Here is a 20,958-nt window from a genome sequence, read left to right as displayed (position 1 = left end):
AAAAAAATACTGTGTGGAGGAGGGGGTTCAGACACAGAGCAGCAAACTCACCAAAGCAAAATGCTGCAAAGAAAAACAGCAGCTAAAAACCACAAACCAAAAGATGGTACCACTAGGGCTACTGTCAATCAAGCTCCTTTCTTCCATCAGAAATGAAAGTCTTGTGACTCATCAAGTTTTGTTTTTTTCTTTGCTTTTTGCCTTGCTTTTCAAAAATTTAAATTCAGTTTTATGCTGATTTGCAGGAGTTTCCCTTAGACACGTGCCTACTCTCTCTTCCAAACCCCTCAGTCTGGTTCCCTTCAGTATCAGTTACTTCTTATTGCTGGGACAAAATACCAGATCAGAAGTAACTTTGGGAAGGAAAGGGTTTATTTCAACCTAAAGTTCTATAGGGTAGAGTCTGTCATGGTGGGAAAAGCATGGCATTAACAGGAAGCTAGTATCACCTCAGCAGGGAGGAAATCAAGACAGTGACAAATGCTGGTGCTTAGACAGCTTTCTCCTTTTCATATAGTCCAGGACACCTAGCCTATGGAACAGTCTTACCCACATTTATGGAGGGTCTTCCCACATTGCAATTAATTTAATCTAGAAAATCCCTAACAGGCATGTGAACAGATTTGTTTCCATGTCAGTTCTAAGTCTGATGACAACCAGAAATTATTTAACACCTTTGCCCCTTGCTTCTACTTTAACTGTAAACCAGTGAACAATAATATAAGTCAATAGCCAAAAACTACTGTTGCTGCTACTACATGTACCCAGGCCCAGGTCTTTGAGGATACAGTATGTGTTTGTCAGTGTCTATTTCTACACTGTAGGTTTGAGGCTGTAGATTAAGATTATGGAGTTTGGCTCCATGCTTTAAGGGTAGGAAATCAGATGGACTTGCTCTAATTTCTGGAGTTTACTGATTAACACCCCACCTAGGGTCAAATCCTAGCAGTCCTTTATACTATATAATGTTGAACAAGTAATTTAACCTCTCTTTACCAAAGTTGCTTCAACTGTAAAATTTAGATAATAATGTCTACCTCAAAAGGTTTCTATAAAGTTTAAATGAGTACTGGTACTTATTAAGCCCCATATAAAGTGTTAAATGAGTTATCTGGGAAAGAGGTCCTAGGTAAGGAACTGTAACACAGTAGATGAACATAGACATTTCATATGATAAGGACTTGTATTTAGCTTATTTACCACTATATCCCAACATGTAGCAATACCTGCCGATAATAGGTCTTCACAAATATCTTTGCCTGCTTTTCTCTCTCCCTTCATTCATTTGTGTGTGTGGGGGGGACTCCCATCCCTCTCTCTCTCTTTCTGAAAAAGTCTTCCTATCTTGCCAAGGCTGCCCTTGAACTCACAATTCTCCTGCTTCTAGATTCTCTAGAGTAGGTGGTATTACAGTTAGGTGCCATCTTGCCTGGTGATATGTATTTCTTGAATGAATGAATAAATAAATAAACAAGTTGTCTTAAAGATAGTTTTGGTTTCTAATTAGTCATATGTCACAAAGACTTACCATTCCAGCTAGGTGATTACTAAAACAACTTAAAATGTTTCTCTCCTCCCCTCCACACACATTACATCTGCCTTGTGCATTGCTCCTTTGTGTCTGCCCATAAAGGAACCAAATTCATGGAAGGCCATTTCAGGTGAGTAAAGCCATTTCAGTGCAGCCTGCATAATCTAGGCAGAAAGATGCCTTAGAGCATCCAAAATGAAAACTAAAGAAGCTGAGTTCTATTTAAATAATACAACCTGGCCTCAAACTCTGTAGGAATAGTTTTATAACGGATTCAATCATGGGATGAATCCATCTACATTTGCGACTGAGGGCTGAAGATAGTTGAAAGACTCCAATCCCTAAGAATGGGTTCTTCTAGCAGAATGAAAGTCCAGCCATCTCCTCCCTGAGAGGTAATGCTCCAATTCCCAATCTTGGATGGCTGAGGTAATATCTTAAAGAATATTGTGGGGCTGTGTATATAGTTTATTTGGTAAAGTACATGAGTTCAAGCCCCGTGTAAAAATTCAGGAGTGGTAGCACATGCCTTTAATCTCAGTACTGGGGAGGTAGAAACAGGAACATCCTTTAGGTACTCTGGCCAGCAAGTTTAACCTAATTAGTGAAGTCCAGGCCAATAACAGACTCTGTCTCAAAGGAGACTTAGAGGTCAAAAGTAGGAAAGAAACAAAACTGGGAACTGTAGTAAAAGAAATTTGGGGAGAAGTTAGGATTTTACATATAGCATGGATAATTGCCTGGGTGTCAATACTTACCAGGAAACATCTAGAATTATGGAGACACTCAGTATCCAACTGGACAGAGTGGATTCATCCTATGAGTGTCAAATAGCCTGTATACTCAGCCTCATGGTGCTAGCTTCTGACAAGAGTAGCCATAATGGCAGCAGTGCAGGCTGTTGTGGACAGCCTTGAAGATGGCCACCAAGGCCTCCTGCTCCTGGTATTTCTGTCCTTGTGTAATCCCTGGGCCATAAATATAGACATAATGAATAAGCATGGCAGAAGTAATGAGGTGTTTCTTCTGATGTTAGAATGGCTTCCATTTTTGATGTGTCTTCTCATCTTCTAAGAAATGCATGGGGGGGAATTCAGCTGAAGCTCTTCAGCCATTCTTCTGTTGTAGCCAACTCAAAAAAATTGCAAAGCTGTTCCTGTATGTTTCCTGAGCTTCTCATATCCTGCTATTCTTCCTCAGACCAAAGCAGGCAGCAATCTGTATAATGGAGCTATAGGGGGCATATTCTGCTTCCCCACCATTGACTTTCCAATTTACCTCCAGCCCTAAAACCTGAATATCCTACTCACTCAAGTAAAGTCTACCTTGTAGATGTCTTAATTTATGCTTTCAACAAATACAAAGCAACTACTCTGTGCTCGGCACTGTTCTGGTCATTGGTGATACAATGACACCATAATGGTAGATTCTAATGGCCTGGGAAAATGAACATGAATCACAAGGTCACTGGCATGTAGCAATCACACCACAAGTGCCAGCATTATATATAAATGTCATGTGTTATTACTGCACTAGTGCAGTATAATATAGATCACTTAGAAGGTCTTTAGAAATCTCATCTACCCACTTCAAATTTAGCCAATTATTTCCTCATGCACTCTTCTCTCTGAACTTCATTTCTACTGAGGTTTCAACTTCCCTCATATACTGGTAGTCACCACTCACCTTCTCATCTTTGAAACTGGCCTATATGCCTTCCCCACTTTCTACCACCCACTACTTATCCCCCACTTATCTCCTCTTGCAATGCCCACTTCCATCATCCAAAGTAGTCTGGTTCAGGACTTTCCAACAACTTCTTTTCTTTTGTCGAAGCCTTCTAGGCCAACAAACTCATCCGACCATGTTTAAGCTGCGTGGAATGTTTTGCTAGGTCCATATATTGCTGGGAATCAACAATCTCTGTTGCTTAGGAAGGGAAAAATTTGTGGTCTCATCAAGAGTCGGGTAATAGCTGTTCCACAATCTAAGTGCAAAGCTGATTCTGCCAGTTGCCTTTTTGAAAGTAAGATTATATTTTTTAGACAGGGTCTCATGTAGTATAGACTGACCTCAGAGTGCCTTTATAACTGAGAATGCCATTGAAAATTTCTCATTCTCCTACCTCTGTCTCCTAAGTCCTGGGATTACAGGCATGCACCATCATGCCCAGTTTATGAGGGACTGGACATTGAACCCAGGGTGTCATGCATGCTAGGCAAGCACTGTATCAACTGAGCTACAACTTCAGTCCCTTAAAGCAATTTTTATGGAAGAACGTAAGCCACATAAAGAAATGTACACAAATAGGAGTATAGCTCAAAAATTTTCACAAGTAAACAGCCATGCAGCTAATACCCAGACCAAGAAAGAAAGCATTGCCTCAGAGCTTCCTTGTAACACCTCCCATCTCCCACCCAAGAAAACCCTATTTTAACCTCTGACACCACAGACTAGTTGGTCTTGTTGTGAACTTTACAGAAATGGAATCATACAGTGTGTAGTCTTTTGTATCTGGCATTTTACTGTTTGTTGTTCTTTCTTTCCTATTAATGTGCAGTATCATGTTGTATGAATATATCCTAGCTCAGTTATTCTACTGTTGGGCATCTGGGCCATTTCCAGTCTCTAGGTACTATACAGAGTGCTCTCATAAACATTCTTATACATATTTTGGTAAAGATAAGATACCATTTTGATCTGGATATTTATGAGCATACTTTATGCATTGTTAGTAGACTCTGTCAAATAACTCTTCAGACTGTTTTCCAATTGTGTAAATTACACTCCTATCATAAGAGCATTCTAATTGTTCCACATTGTCACCAACATTTTCTATTTTTAAAAATATTTTAGTTTTGTATTTATTTGACAGAGAGAGAGAGAGAGAGAGAGAGAGAGAGAGAGAGAGAGAGAGAGAATGGGTGCACCAGGGCCTCCAACCACTGCAAACTAACTCTAGACGCATGTGCTACCTTGTGCATCTGGCTTATGTGGGTCCTGGGGAATCGGACCAAGGTCCTTTGGCTTTTTAAGCAAGTGCCTTAATTGCTAAGCCATCTCTCCAGCCCCTGCTGTTTCTTTCTTTCTTCTTCTTTTTTTTTTTTTTTTTTTTTGCCATTCTAGTGGGTGTGTAGTGGCATTTCATTATGTTTCAATTTACATTTCCTGGATGATGGTCCAAGATAAGCATATCTTTATCCCAACCATCTCAATATCCTCTTTTCAGAATTACTCATATATTTTACCCATTTTGCTATTGTCCGTTTCTTCTCAATTATGCAACTTCCTTGTATAATCTTGGGTATGAGTCCTTTGTTGGATATTCATATTATAACATCTTCTTCAGCTTGACACTCACTTCCACAACTGTTTTGAGGAGCTATTGGATTTTTAAAAATTTTTTTGTTTACTTTTATTTATTTATTTGATAGTGACAGAGAGAGAAAGAGGCAGACAGAGAAAGAAGAGAGAGAATGGGAGCGCCAGGGCCTCCAGCCACTGCAAACAAACTCCAGACACGTGCGCCCCCTTGTGCATCTGGCTAACGTGGGTCCTGGGGAATTGAGCCTCAAACCAGGGTCCTTAGGCTTCAAAGGCAAGTGTTTAACCGCTAAGCCATCTCTCCAGCCTTTTTTTTAAAATATTTTTTTTTTTGTTTTGGAGTTTTATCTATCTAAAGTTGAATATATGCAATGCCTGTGGCTCACATATCCATCTCTTAAGTACCCAGTATAAACACCCAGACATATTCAAAAATCACAGGGAGGTGGACAGGCAGGCACAGAATATAAAATAATGTTTTTGGAAGGACTGTTTGTAACAGACAGAAACTAGAAGCCACTTAACTCCATGACTTATTTTGCATTCTTGGATTGGTGTGTTTGATAAATGAAGTTTTATTTTAATTTTAGATTCAGATTTTAATAGTCAATTTCTCCCTTTATTTATTTTTTTAATTTTTTTTGTTCATTTTTTATTTATTTATTTGAGAGTGATAGACAGAGAAACAGGCAGAAAGAGATAGAGAGAGAGGATGGGCGCGCCAGGGCCTCCAGCCACTGCAAACGAAATCCAGATGCATGCGCCCCCTTGTGCATCTGGCTAACGTGGGACCTGGAGAATCAAGCCTCGAACCAGGGTCCTTAGGCTTCACAGGCAAGCGCTTAACCGCTAAGCCATCTCTCCAGCCCTCTCCCTTTATTTTTAATTTCGTTTATTTATAATTTATTTGAGAACAACAAACAGAGACAGAGAGGCAGAGAGAGAAAGAGAATGGGCACACCAGGGCCTCCAGCCACTGCAAAAGAACTCCAGATGCATGCTCTACTTTGTGCATCTGGCTTTCGTGGGTACTGGGGAGTTGAGCCTTGAACAAGGGTCCTTGGGTTTCACAGGCAAACACTTAACCACTAAGCCATCTCTCCAGCTCCTCTACCTTTATTTGTAGTGCTTTTGTATCGTATTTAAGAAATGTTTGCTAGGCTGGAGGGATGGCTTAATGGTAAAGGCATTTGCCTGCAAAGCCAAAGGACCCAGGCTAGATTCCCCAGGATCCACGTTTGCCAGAAGCACAAGGGGGTGCATGCATCTGGAGCTGGCTTACAGTGGCTGGAAGCACTTGTGTGCCCTTTCATTCTCTCTCTCTCCCTCTCTCTCTTTCTCTGTAAAGTAAATAAATAAATAAAAATAAAGTATTTTTTTAAAAAAAGAACTTTTTGTTTTACAGGAAAAGCCAGGAAAGTATTATTCTATGCTTTGTTCTATAAGATTTATTATTTTCTTTTCACATTTAGTTTTACATTTCATTTAGAATTTATGAAGGGTATGGTGTCAGGTAGAAGTCAATATTAACTTTTTTTCCCATGTGGACATATTACTCTTTAAAGCCTTCCCTCATCCTATCCTTTCAGTTCTACTGAAATTGTTATTTGTGTCTTTGGCAGGCCTTGGTAACTGTCTCATCCAATACCTACTCCCAATATCTTCCTTATTGCCTGCTTTCAGTGCAAAACCTACTTCCTTGACTCTCTTGCAGGTAGGGGCAGTAGGATTCACAAATCTAGGTTGTCAGGTATAGCAACCATGTTCTCTTTGCTAAGACAAAACACCTGACCAGAGGCTGCTTGTGAAAGGAAAGAACCTATTTCAGCAACAGTTCCACAGGGAAGTTTCACTGTGGCAGGAAAGCATGACAGGCTGCTGGGCATCATATCTCCACAGCAGTTCAACGGAAGTAGTTTGAGCCCATGGGGAACATTTCACTCAAACCACCCCTTTAGGTATAAAGTGGAAATATGCAGGTGGATTTTGAACATGCCTTAGGTTTTTTGATAAAAGGGACAAATGCATGAGGAACTGGCTCTTTTCTGCTTTTCATGGCAATAAATGGAACAACTAGGAGTTAATATATCCATCTTTTAGCCATGGAGGAAAAGACAAAAATTTCTAGGCTGGAGAGATTTCTCAGTGGTTACAGGTACTTGTTTGTAAGCCCACCAGCCTGGGTTTGATTCACCAACACCTATGTAAAGCCACATGCATCTGAATTTCATTTGTAGTGGCAAGGGGTGTGCCCATTCTATCTCTCTCTCTCTTCTTTCAAGTAAATAAAAATATTTTTAAACAGTTTGAGATGCCAACCCTGATATCACTGCATTGCTGAAGCAAAAACTATAGGCTACCTGTTTCTAGTCATCCTACATGAGGAAAAATAGATCCTTATTTAAGTACTGCTTATGATATTTCTGTTATTTGCAGTCTAAAGGATTTTCTAGCTGTTACAGAATCCATGAAAACAAAAATAACTTAAATTGTAAACTGTAATGTGCTGTGCTCTCATTGCAGTATATATTAAACGTGCAATTTAAATGGGCATAGGTCACAGTATATGGATGTTGGAGGGCTGCACAGTTTAGACATTAGGAATTATGTACATGCTTTGAGAGAACAGATTCTTTTGTCAGAGACTTACAGAGGGTCCTATTTACAGATGAACGGATATCTAATATAACAATTCATTGTCTTGACACACATTGTAATCGTGGTGTGCAGCTTTTAATGTATCATATTACATTCAGCTCAGCACAGGGTCTAATACCATGTAACATAAATTTTGCCAAACAGAATGACATCACATGACACTGTCTTTTAAAAGACACATGATTTGGGACTGGAGAGATGGCTTAGCACTTAAGCGTTTGCCTGTGAAGCCTAAGGACCCCGGTTCGAGGCTCCATTCCCCAGGACCCACGTTAGCCAGATGTAGAAGGGGATGCACACGTCTGGAGTTCATTTGCAGTGGCTGGAGGCCCTGGCATGCCCATTCTCCCTCTCTCTCTTTATCTGACTTTTTCTGTCTCTGTCTGTTGCTCTCAAATAAATAAATAAAAATAAAAATAAAAAAACACATGATTTGCCAGTTGTAGTGGTACACTCCTTTAATCCCAGCACTCAGGAGACAGAGGTAGGAGGATCGCCTAGAGTTCGAGGCTATCCTGAGACTGGATAGTGAATTCCACATCAGACTGAGCTAGAGTAAGACCCTACCTTGGAAAACAAAAAACAAAAAACAAAAAGACACATGGTTTTTTGGTTTTTTTTTTTTCAGATCACATACCTTTTATCCATGAGTGTCTAATCCAATCCAGAAATCAAAATGACAGAAAAAAGTGTACTGAATATATATAGCCTTCAGGTGTCATATTTATCTTGAATAGTTTTGCACATTTCTACTTGCAGTCAATAATTCTATTCCTTTTTTATGCTGAAATGCATGAACAACGTAAGTGAACTTTTTTTTGTTGGCTAAAGTATGATTTTCATTCATAGTCAATCAGAAAAGACCTGAGAGGTATTTTGGGATTACATATTATGTATGGATAAAAACATTGACATGTTTATCATAAGCCATCTATGACTGTTCAATTTGAAATTCTCACCAAAATAGAAGATTGTTTTACTTTTGTCCTACCTACTTTTTTTTTTTTAAACAAGGTATCTGTTAGTTCTAAAGTATTTTCTATTGTAATGACATATTCTTTTGGATTAATAACAAATGCAACAAAAAGAGACAGAGATTTGAGGCAAAACATTGCTAATCTGCTAAAAGAATGCCTCAATATTGGATCATAAGATGGGGATATAGCTCAGTTGGTAGAGTACTTACCTAGAATGCACAAAGTGGATTCCTCAGCACTGCATAAACTTGGAATGGTGGCATATATCTGTAATGCCACCCCTGGGGCGGTAGAGGTAGGAAAACCAAGAGTTGAAGGTCACTAATGAGTTCAAGGCCAGTCTGTGCCACATGAGACCCTGTCACTCACACGTGCGCGCGCGCGCGCACAAACACACATACACACACACACACACACACACACACAAAATGCTGGGCTAGAGAGATTGCTCACTGTCCAACCTCAAATCTCTAGAACCCACATTAAACAGCAGGGCATGGCCACACAAACCTGGAACTTCAGTCTCACATGGAAGCAGACAACCAGGAATTCTGAAAAAATGGCAGCCTCCAGGATCAGTTAGAGACTCTGGAACAAACAAAATGGGGCAGAATACCATTGGAGCAGATAGGATGTTCACTCTGGCCACTACAGGCAAGCACATCCCACCAAAGGCAAGCATGTGAGGCGCCACAAGGAAACAGACACATGTATATACTACACACACTGCGTTACACACAATCAAAAAAAAAAAAAAAAAAAAGAAAACTGGATTACAGACATTGGTACAGATCATAAATCCCCTCTGATTTAGGGTAAACTACGCCCTAGGAATTTTTCCAGGATAAGAAATCTCAAACGATTTAAACAAAAATAAGCTGTCATCTGTGAATGTTTGCCTGGGTTCTAAAGAGTAGTTTGCCAAAGGAAATGAAGGTTTTTGACGTGGTTTTTCCTCTACTATTTTAAGGTAATTTAAAGAGATTTCTTCTTAATTGTGGAAAGAAATTTAATTTCAATGTCTATAAGTTCCAGTTCTAACATTACTACCCTAATATTTAAAGATTGCATTATTATTATTATTATTATTATTATTATTACTGTAGTTATTTCTTTCCTCCTCTATTACCATATTCTTTGTACATGTATGTGTGGGTGGTATGCCATTTAATCACATATTAATTAATTGAGATTTTAATGTCTTTTAATATATAGGGTTATATGCTTCTAAATGCTTTGGAAACTTTAGAGCTGACAGAACTAGGCCAATTATCTGATATGTGAAAGAGGTAGGGTCTTTGAGATGAATTTGCACAGGTTTGGATGTCTCAGCTTGATCGATTTTTCCCTTAGTGGTCCAGACCTCAAGGTTAATGTTTATTTCCATTAAGGGCAGACACACTGTTGGCCCAGGGTCCATAAGAATGGAGGTTCCTATGTTAGCAAGGAAGTCTCATCCCAACAGTGGGGAAGGAAATTCTGGTGTAATCAGAGGCATGGGAGAAAAGTAATTCTCCCTAGTTATAACTGAGAGGCATAGAAAACTGTCTTGTCTGGGACTGGAGAGATGGCTTAGCAGTTAAGGCATTCGCCTGTGAAGCCAAAGGACCCAGGTTGGATTTCCCAGGACCCATATAAGGCAGATGCACAAGGGGCACATGCATCTAGAGTTCGTTTGCAGTAGCTACAGGGCCTGGCATGCTCATTCTCACTCTGTCTGTCTCTTTTCTATCTCTCTCGCTCTCTACTTGCAAATAAATAAATAAAAAATAATTAAAGAAAAAAAAGAAAAAGAAAACTGTCTTGTCATGGCCTTGCCAGAAATGGCTACCATAGTCACAGTTTGAAACAAAACTGGCCAGGGTAAGAGATTAAACCTATAATGATGTTCTGGTATCTAGAAGATGCATAGATTCTCTCTGTATAGTTAGAATTACCTGGGGATCCTAGAAAGTTATGGAGTGTTGAACTATGGGAGTCAGAGGGGGGTTTCCTGGGCCCCTTTAGTCCATTTGTGTTGGGCCTTGAAAGGCCCAGATGCGAGGCCTAGTGGAACTTCCTGAGCCTAGCTAAAGTTTGGTGATCTGCCTCTGGCCAACTATGACTCAGCAAGATGCCTAATGGCCTCTAGCCTGTTACTTCTGCATAGGAGTTGGAATTCCCACGTGCGGGCTTAGAACCAATCATTTCAAAAGTCGCGGTATACTATTGGCCCTTACCTCTCCCCTCATCCTAGAATCCCCAGCCTCGTTCTCAATGCTATATAGGCAACCTCCTGTAACAATAAAGTGAGTTCCTACTTTAACAAGACTCCGGCTTGGTGGTATGTTCCTGGCCTTGGACACTCATCATCCTCCTCAACCCCTTGGGAGGAACCAGCAGGCCTGGTCCTTCCTCAGCACTACCTGATGGGGGAGCCCTGCCCATTTGGACCATTTGTAGGATGGCTTCTGTCCTTTAAATTATCTACCGTTGAGGACAGAGTGCTCTCCAGGAGTTTCCTTGGATAAGGACAAAGTCCAGGCATGGTCCCTCTCTGGGAACAATCCTTCCAGAAATGTCCTGGCTGCCCACAATTATGACAGACTCTAGGAACCCCCTTCTCTTGGGTTTCTGAGCTGACTTTCTTGAAAAGCCAGTATTAAAGCCTGAGTCTGGGTTATTTCTATCTATTAGAAGAGACAATAGTGATTGCCTTAATTGGATCAACCAGAGTACTCTTTCATTATAATTTTCTCCTGGGGTTGTCTGGGATTGACTGAGTCAGAAATTGATTATTGGATGTCCAGCTTGAGAATCTTGAGAAATATTGGTATACTTAGTCCACAACCTTTCAATAAACTAGCCAAGATGTTCATCCAGCTTTTGGATGACTAAAGTTTGAAATAATTAAAGGGCTTGGAGTGGGTCCTGTATAGCCCTTCTAGAACGCATGCCTGAAAAAAATGTTTACATCTCCAGTCAGCTTTTGTCCCTTCTATATCTTCTGCCCATGACATCAGCATGTCATCCCTATGCATAATTTTGTGGGCATTTTTTCTCTATGTAGCAGTCTGACTCAGGAGTAGCATTATATTCTCCTAACTTAATTTCTATATCTGAGGTAAAATCTGGAATACCTCAATATATTGGTCAGGATCATCTGAGAATTTACTTGGATCTTTTTCAATCTGTCTGAGATCCTATAGTGGGAATGAGACATGGACTTTGACTGATCTGAGCCATCCTGCTGTTTCTTGGAGGGGATATAAGGCAACTGGCAGCCAGATGAAGTGGCGCATGCCTTTAATCCCAGCACTCAGAAGGCAGAGGTAGGAGGATAGCCAGGAGTTCAAGACTTTTACATCAGGAACCACTTTCCAATTATTGTGACAGAACAAATCCAATTACATATAAAACAGTATTATAATTAATACTTCCCACAGGTGGTCACACCTCCTCTTCTGATTTGTAGGACAGACAGGCAATAGAGCCACAATATCAGTTGTTTTTTTTTCCTTAGGTTTTGAAAGGAGTCCCAATTTCGGTGGGATATGTGCAGTGAGGGCTTGGTACCTACACTGGAAAAGAGGAGAGGCCACAAGAGATGTGAACATCTCTGTTATTTCTGTCCTCTATATTCCTTGGAGCATCCTCCAAGGCTACTCAGGTCAACTGGGCTAGACATTGTTCAGAAAATTGAGGAATATTTGTGATTCACCAGTGTGTGGCACCCCTTTGCCTGTTCTGAAACTTTCTATTCCTGCTCTGATGTCTATGTCCCATAATTAGTTGACTGATATTAGGATGCCAAACACAATATTTGCCTGCAGAGTAATGGCAGTGCCTAAAAAGGTGGTAATTAAATCCAGGGAGGGACCTTCTTATCCACTTGTGATTAGAAAACCCAGAGGGGAATCATATTGTTCTGAGCTTCCTAGACACTTCTGTGTTGCCCAGAAGAGAAAACCAGATTGGTAGGCATATCCAACCTACAAGAATCCTTTTCTCCTGAAATGAGACTCCAGATAAAGGAGAAGAAACACTGGATGGACAGTACCCAACCTTACCTATGCTCTGATCCTGTGGCATCACAACATGACAAGGTGCATTTGAGTAACTTGTGTCCAACTTAGAATCCTCTTTATCTTTCTTTAGATTTCCCCAGAAAGAAGCTGAACACAAATTGCTTTGCCTCAGTACCACTTCTGTCATTGACTAGTTTATTAAGACTCATCTAGGTGCCCTGTGTTCTATTTTATTTCCTAAATTGGAATACATGGCATATTGATCTCTCATTTAAGGACATTTTTTCTAGAAATATATATATTGTCTTCATCTTTCCCAAACCTTGTGCAACTTATTCTTACCTTCTGTGACATGCTAAAGTATTCTGGTTCTGTCCTCATCTTTTTCCATTTTGGAAAAATCTGGACATTGTACCTTAGGACAAAATCTAAAAATCCTTCTTTGTTTAAAAAAAATTTTGTAATGTTTATTTATTTTTTTTGAGAGTGACAGAGAGAGAGAAAGAGAGAGAGAGAGAGAGAGGAAGAATGGGCTCACTAGGGCCTCCAGCCACTGCAAACAAACTCCAGATGCGTGCTCCCCCTTGTGCATCTGGCTAATGTGGGTCCTTGGGAATCGAGCCTTGAACCAGGGTCCTTAGGCTTCACAAGCAAGTGCTTAACCGCTAAGCCATCTCTCCAGCCCTAAAAATCTTTCTTTACATATAGCCTCAGGCTAATAACCTTCTTAACATTTCTCTTACTTATTAGTTCCTTTTTAATGCTTTTTTCAATTTTTATTTTTTAAATAGTTCTTTGCATGTATGGGAATGTGTGCCCAAAGTCTCTTGCCACTGAAAATGAAAGCCAGATGCATTTACCACTTTTTGTGTCTGACTTGACATGGTGCTGAGGAATTGAATCCAAGTTAACAGGCTTTACAAACAAGTGCTTTAACTATTGGGCCATCTTTCCAACTCTTGGTTCCTTTTTTAAAATTTCTTTTTCATTCTATCCAAATAATTTCTATAAATTTTACAGCAAATATAGCATTTAACACTTTCTATTATTTAATGCTACTAGGCTCCTTTAAAGATGTGCCCACATCATTCAATTCAAAGATAAGTGTTGTGAGAGATACGTATCTCTGGGAGAAGTAACAAAAGACAACATATTCCGTGATGGAATATGTTTCCCATAATCCTACCCAGGAGAGGATACTTTTCTGCAGAATTTCTGTTAGAAGTATTTTAAAAGTTATTGACCTATTTTTAATAGTAGTCTGAGAAAATGACAGGTAGACTTAACTCTGTGTACCCAACACATACATAATAGATCTTATCACCTATTGGCTGCTAAATAATATCCTCCTTGTGAAATCTACAGCATTTATCTAAAGCATATGTTTAAAGGGGGAAAGAAAACCACCAAAAGTCACCAGTGCAAATTAAAACCAATTTCTTACACAGATAACAGGGAAACTCAGAACTCTTATCAATGAAGCTGAAAGAGGAAAGCAAGAAGACTAATGCTCCTTTCTTTCTTTCCTTAGCCTCAGGTGTGTGCTGTGAACCCCAAAACCTGAGAAAACCTGTCCCTGAGAAATGGCTCTGGTCTGCAGCCTGGAGAGCAATTGCAAGGCAGTTCCCTGGTATCTAAAAGTGCCTTGGTGGAGGAGGTGGCCTGGTAGGCAGAAGTCTGAAGAGTGAGCAACTGCAATAGCCTGTCTGCTGCGCTCCAGTGGCTCTTATCTTGTTTTCACATCGCCTCACACATACCAGAGAGCCCTGCATCGTTTGCCTTTTAGTGACATAGTTTCTGGGAGTCTGTTCCCTTTCCTCCCCATTAAGTTGGAGGTCACAGCCTCACAAATAATCTTGCTCTCTTAGAAAGTAGAAACTTACCTAATCAATGAACTAAGATGACTTGGAGACAGAATGCATTGGCAGAAAGTTGGAATGAAGAGGGCAACAGAAGGCAAATCAAAGGAAGGAACCTGCAGGCTAGAGTCCCAAGCTAGGATTGGGCTAGGTCTTGAAGATAAGAAAGGGCCAGTTTGGCTTCCAGTGTGAGGGCAGCTGAGCTCTAAAGAAGTGCTACTGTCCTTTGTTTGCTGCTGGGGAAGGGGTTTTGGCTGCCGAGGCATAGGGATAAGAGACAGTGGGATTTCTGTGATTTGTTCAGCCTGTGGGAGGTAGAATATTGCCAGAGAGCTTTCAGGGAGCTGAGATACCAAGGATTTTTTTTTTTTTTTTTTTTTGCTTTTAAAAAGGTATCTAGCTAAAAACTGTCAAATGCTCTGAGACTTTTATTTGAACTCATGTCACAAACAACACCTTGGAAAGATCAGTGATTATACAGTGAGATTCTTCATCTGACACACTAGTAAGTCAATTGGAAATGGAATCTAGCCAAAAAGCTTTCAGATTTCACAAGATAGTAGCCTTGGCTAGGAACCATCAGTTGCTCTAAGACGTTCCCCCAATTTCATGTGACATACTAGTTTCCAAGCAGGAAACTGGGTCAGTTCAGAACCAACATTCCCAACACCAGAGGCAAAGGGGGATTAATTCAGACTTTCCTAGAAAGAATTTGTCAGTTGCTTGCAAAACTAAGCATACTTTTACCCTTTGATTCAGCAATCACATTCTTTGATGTTTACTCAAAGGAGATGAAAATACACATCCACACAAAAGCCTAAACACAGGGCTAGAGGTATAGCTCAGTGCTTAGCTCATGTGTATCTCAGGATTCAATTCTTACTATGAATAACAGAACAAAAAAATACCCTGTGCATGAATTTATATCGTTTTTATTTGTAATTGCCAAAACTTGGATGGAAGGACCAAGATGTCCTTCAGTAGGTGAATAGATAAACTGGTACATTGTACAGACAATGAAATATTATTCATCTGTAAAAAGAAATGAGCCATCAAGCCATGTAAAGACATTGATGAAACTTAAATGCATATTACAAAGTAAAAAAGGCCAATCTGAAAAGGCTACTTAGTGACTAGGGATATATGACACCCTGGAAAAGGTAAAATTATGGAGATAATGAGAAAAACCAGAGGTTGTCAGGTATTGAATCCTTGGAAGAACAAATAGGTGGAGCCCGTAGGATCTTTAGGGAACTGAAAGTACTTAATATGACACGTTAGTGATGGAAACATGCCTGTACATTCATCTAGGCCCACAGAATATACAACACCAAGAGGAACCCTGATGTAAACTATGGACTTGTATGATTATGATGCGTCAACATGGATGGATGGCAGCTGTAACAAATGTACCACTCTGATGGAGGCTATGCATATATGAAGGCAGAGGGCATATGGGAAATCTCTGTACCTTATTCTTAATGTGGTTATGAGCCTAAAACTGCTTTTAAAATATAAAATTCTTTTTTAAAAAAATGAGTTAAATGACTCTGTACCTCATTCCATTGAAAGGACACATCATTTTATTTAACCATGAACACTTTATTTAACTATGAACTTGTGTTGGGCAGAAACAGTGCTTCTTATCGTATTTTGTTTCTGGTATGTGGCAGTAGAAGAATTCTGAAAACAAAGCAGCACATTGATAGCATTTAAAAGCATTAAAGAGCTGGTAAGGAAATACACAGTATCTGGGACAAAGAATAAGCAAAGACAGAAACTCAGATCATCCAATACAGACATCCAAACAAAAGTCTTATCCTGGCCTGGTGGCATGTTTTTGTAAGTTCCAACAACCAGGAGGCTGAGGCAAGAGGAGTCCTTGAGCCCAGGAGTTGACCACTAGCCTGTGAGACACAGTGAGACCCATCTTAAAAGGCAAAGGAGAGATGGCTTAAAAGGCTGGAGAGATGGCTTAGCGGTTAAGTGCTTGCCTGTGAAGCCTAAGGACCCCGGTTCGAGGCTCGGTTCTCCAGGTCCCACGTTAGCCAGATGCACAAGGGGGCGCACGCGTCTGGAGTTCGTTTGCAGAGGCTGGAAGCCCTGGCGTGCCCATTCTCTCTCTCCCTCTATCTGTCTTTCTCTCTATGTCTGTCGCTCTCAAATAAATAAATAAAAAATTTAAAAAAAAAAAGGCAAAGGGAGAGAGAGAGGTTAAAAGCAGTCAGAGATAAACAGTAGTTAGCTTTGAAAGCATCAAAAGATGGTTTAATGTTACATTCACTATATGTTACATTCACTAAGGCACAGTGGAAGCAAGGACTCATGGAAGGGTTCCTCAGTATACTAACCCATTTCCTTAAGATTTGCTTTTGTAAGGGTCTGCTGCTTGCAAATTCAGTTTTACTCTAAAAACTACCCCTGTTTTGCCTTTATTATTTCTTTTTTTTTTCTATTAGGTACTAGAGATTCTAGAGAAGTACTCTACCCCTGAGCTATATCACCTGCCTCCTCTTTTTAACTTTTAAAATTTTGAGACAACTAGACTTGAACGCAGAAATTTAGGCAAGTCTTAAATTTGCAATCCTCTGCTTCATCCACTGGGATTAACTAGGATTACAGGCTTGTACCACCAGGACTGGCTTGCTTTTATTTTTGAAATTTACTTTCGTTGGATATAGTATTCTAAACAAATAATGATTACTTTCTTGGTATATTGAGATTTTAACACACAAGTATCCATGCACCAACATTTGTATATTCATGTCAGAAAGAACATAAAGTCAGGTATAGGGTATGAGATGAAAAGAAATGAATTTTAAAATGTCAATTACATGGATAAATCAAGACAACTGACATAAAGCAACACATTTACCAATGATTGCAAATAATATGTTCACTTTCATACTGAAAAATAAATGAAACTATATATAATTGTTTTTAAAATTTTAAATATAAGCTGGGCATGGTGATGCACACCTTTAATCCCAGCACTCAGGAGTCAGAGGCAGAAGGATTTCTGTGACTTTGAGGCCACCCTGAGACTACATAGTGAATTCCAAGTCAGCCTGGCCTCAAGTGAGACCCTCTCTCAAAAAACTGAAATAAAAATATTTAAAGCTATTACATAATAATGGTTTACTTTATTTTTATTTATTTGAGAGGGACAGCAGATAGAGAATGGGTGTGCCAGGGCCTCTGTCCATTACAAACAAACTGCAGATGCATGCACCACTTTGTGCATTTGGTTTATATGGATCCTGGGGAACTGAACCTAGATCCTTTGGCTTTGCAGGCAAGCTTAACAACTAAGCAATCTCTCCAGCCTATAACAATAGTTTTTTTTGTTGTTGTTTTATGTTTATTTATATATTTGAAAGTGACAGACAGAGAAAGAGAGAGAGAGAGAAAATGGGCACGCCAGGGCCTCCAGCCACTGCAAATGAACTCCAGACGCATGTGCCCCCTTGTGCATCTGGCTAACATGGGTCCTAGGGAATCGAGCCTCAAACTGGGTCCTTAGGCTTCACAGGCAAGTGCTTAACCGCTAAGCCATCTCTCCAGCCCCCATAACAATAGTTTTAAAGTAAGGGCTGGAAGGATGGCTTGGCTGTTAAGGTGCTTGCTTGTAAAGCCAAAGGACCTAGGTTCAATTCCCCAGGACCCATGTAAGCCAGATGCACAAGGTGGCACATATGTCTGGAATTCGTTTGCAGTGTCTAGAGGCCCTGGAGTGCCCATCCTCTCTCTCTCTCTCTCTCTCTTCCTCTGTCTGTCAAATAAATAAAAATAAAATTTATTAAAAAATAAATTAAAATATGTGATAACAATTACATAGAAATGATAAGGTAATAAGTAGAATTAATATATTTTAATAACTTGAAATTTTTTATATTTTTTATGAGAAAGAAAGTGAGAGATGAAGAGATACATAGAGAAAATTGGTGCCAGGGCCTCCACTGCAATTGAGCTCCAGATATGTGTGACATCTTATGCCCATGTGTGACCTTTCACACTTGTGCCACCTTGTGCATGGGATTTGAAGAGTCAAATATGAGTCCTTAGTCTTTGCAAGCAAATACCTTAACTGCTAAGTCATTTCTCTATCTCAAAACTTGAGTTTTTAATAAGAAAAATATGTTAACAATGAAGATTTGGCACATATGTACCTGATATATATATACATATGTGCCAAATCTTTATTTTGTCTATCATAAAAATAGTATTAAGTGTTAACTTAGACTGTTATAAGTTGAATATATTTGCTATAGTTTAGACATAATCATCAAGAATAGGGTGCATAGCTATAAAACTACTTGAGAAAATAAAAGGATGAGAAACAATACTCAAATAGTAAAATAGAAAAGGAGGCAAAAAGGAAATAGGTGAAAAGAAAGAAGTCCACAATTATAATAAGTAATACTACATAAAATGTTCCAGATGAAGTAAAAGAGTATTAGAAAGAATAGCCAAATATCCAGCTCCACATTACATACAAAAGATACATTTAAAACATAAAGATAATGATACAGCTAACATCATGCTTCCTGGTGAACGACAGAAAATTAAATACTTGTACAGCAATATTTATAACAGCATTGTTCACAATAGCCAAAAGGTGGAGACAATCCAAATCTCAATAAAAAGATAAATGAACAAAAACACAATATATCAATAGAATACTGAAACAACATCAATAGAATGTGCTATATCAATAGAATGTAATATTTTTAGACATATAAAGGAGTTAAGTTCTGATGCATGCTGCAATAGGGGAAAGACCTTGAAAACATTATATCTAGAATAGCTCAATTCACAGAGGCAGAAAGCTGATGAAAGGCTACCAGGAGCTGAGTGGAGGGTGAATGAGAGTTATTACTCAATGAGGATAGAATTTCTATTTGGGGAGATGAAAAATTTTGGGAAAATATAGAGGTAATGATTGTGAGACAGTGTGAATATAAACTAATGCCACTGAATTGCAAGAATAACTCTTTCTTCCTTCCTTTCTCTCTCTCTCTCCCTTCCTTTCTTCCTCCCTCCCTCCCTGCTTGCCTGCATGCATGCATGCCTGCCTGCCTGCCTGCCTGCCTGCCTGCCTTCTTTCTCTCTCTCTCTCTCTCTCTCTCTCTCTTTCTTTCTTTCTTTCTTTCTTTCTTTCTTTCTTTCTTTCTTTCTTTCTTTCTTTCTTTCTTTCTTCCTTTCTTGTGGCCCTAGGGATCAAACCTAGGGACTTGGTAATGCCAGGCAAGTGGTCCACCTCTGAACTATACCTCTAGGGCTGTCTCCCTCTTGCTTTGAGACAAGATCTCACTAACTTGCCCAAGCTGGCCTTGAACTCACTTTGTGGCCAAGCTAGCCTTCAATTGTAATTCTTCTGTCTTAACTTCCCAAATTGCTAGGATTAAGTTACAGACCTGCACCACTAATCCTGGCATTAAAAAGTTTTAAATAATTAATTTAGTGTTATACACATTTGACCATAACTTTTATCAAGTTAATACAATATCCCCAAACAATTAAGTGACATATTTTAACAGGGAAAGTTACATGGTATGTAAATTATAGCTCAGGAAACCTGCTAGTGAAAAAACTTAGAGGAGGGAGCTAAAGAAATTATTTAAAATATTAAGATCATAAATTCTTATATTACTGTTCAAATGGGAAAATTCTAAAAAACAATAGATGAAACACCCATTTCAAGAAGTCACAATAAGGCCATAAGGAACTAGTACGTACAAGGAAAAGTTAATGAACGAGAAGTCATGTGTACAATAAAGAAGACCTACAATAACTACAACTGATTCTGATTAGACTATTGAAATTAACAGACCTTTCAAGCTAGTACTAAGGAATAAAAAAAAAAAAAATAGCCAGGTGTGGTGGCACATGCCTTTAATCCCAGAACTCCAGAGGCAGAGGTAGAAGGATCACCTTGAGTTTGAGGCCACCCTGAGACTACATACTGAATTCCATGTCAGCCCAAGCTAAAGTGAAACCCTACCTCAAAAAAACCCCAAAAATAAAATAAATAAATAAAAATTTAAAAAGAGGCCTGGAGAGATGGCTTAGGTGTTAAAGTGTTTGCCTATGAAGCCAAAGGACCCAGGTTCTATTACCCACAACCCATGTAAGCCAGAAAGATGCACAAGGTGGCACATGCATCTGAGTTTGCAGTGGCTAAAGGCCCTCATGTGCCCATTCTCTCACTCTCTCTTCTAAAATAAATAAACAAATAAAATATTTTTTAAGGGCTGGAGAGATGGCTTAGTGGTTAAGTGCTTGCTCTGTGAATCCTAAGGACCCTGGTTCAAGGCTCAATTCCCCAGGACCCACATCACCAGATGCACAAGGTGGTGCATGCATCTGAAATTTGTTTGCAGTGGCTGGAGGCCCTGGTGCACTCATTCTCTCTCTCTCTCTCTCTCTCTCTCTCTCTCTCTCTCTCTCTCTCTCTGCCTCTTTCTCTCTCTGTCTGTTGCTCTCAAATAAATCAATAAAAAAATAGTTTAAACAATTTTAAGAAATATGGGCTGGAGAAATGGTTAAGCAGTTAAGGCACTTGCTTACAAGCCAAAGGATCCAGGTTCAATTCCCCAGGA

The sequence above is a fragment of the Jaculus jaculus genome, chromosome 14 (assembly GCF_020740685.1).
Source record: "Jaculus jaculus isolate mJacJac1 chromosome 14, mJacJac1.mat.Y.cur, whole genome shotgun sequence".
In the NCBI taxonomy this organism is placed as follows: Eukaryota; Metazoa; Chordata; class Mammalia; order Rodentia; family Dipodidae; genus Jaculus; species Jaculus jaculus.
Note: the sequence above shows the minus strand (reverse complement) of the source record.